Here is a 428-nt window from a genome sequence, read left to right on the forward strand (position 1 = left end):
AGTAATGTATATCAGACCACAAGTGTACAGTCGGTGCAGTAGTAAACAACCTCAAGGACTCATACTAATTCGAAAAATGCCCGTTTGTTAATCTCTCTAAAAGATTGGAATATGCGTCATCTAATAACAAAGTATCTTCGTTCACATTGATTCCATTTTTTTGAAATTTAATTTGAATCATTTCCGACGTGAGTCTTATAATAATTCGGTTCATGATTTAGAATTGTCACTCCGTTCCAATCACACGTGCGATTGAACTCTAGCATATGATTTGTGATGACTGAGTGCCTTGAGATGTCTAACACATGGCATTTCTCTTGTGCTCACTGACTCTCGTTCTTATTTGTCTTTTGGTTTGGCCTACATATAAGGAATCGCAATCATTACATTGTATTTTATACACTACATTATTACTCAATTCACGATCA

Source organism: Wasmannia auropunctata, unplaced genomic scaffold (genome assembly GCF_000956235.1).
Source record: "Wasmannia auropunctata unplaced genomic scaffold, wasmannia.A_1.0 LD336090.1, whole genome shotgun sequence".
NCBI classification, from domain to species: Eukaryota; Metazoa; Arthropoda; class Insecta; order Hymenoptera; family Formicidae; genus Wasmannia; species Wasmannia auropunctata.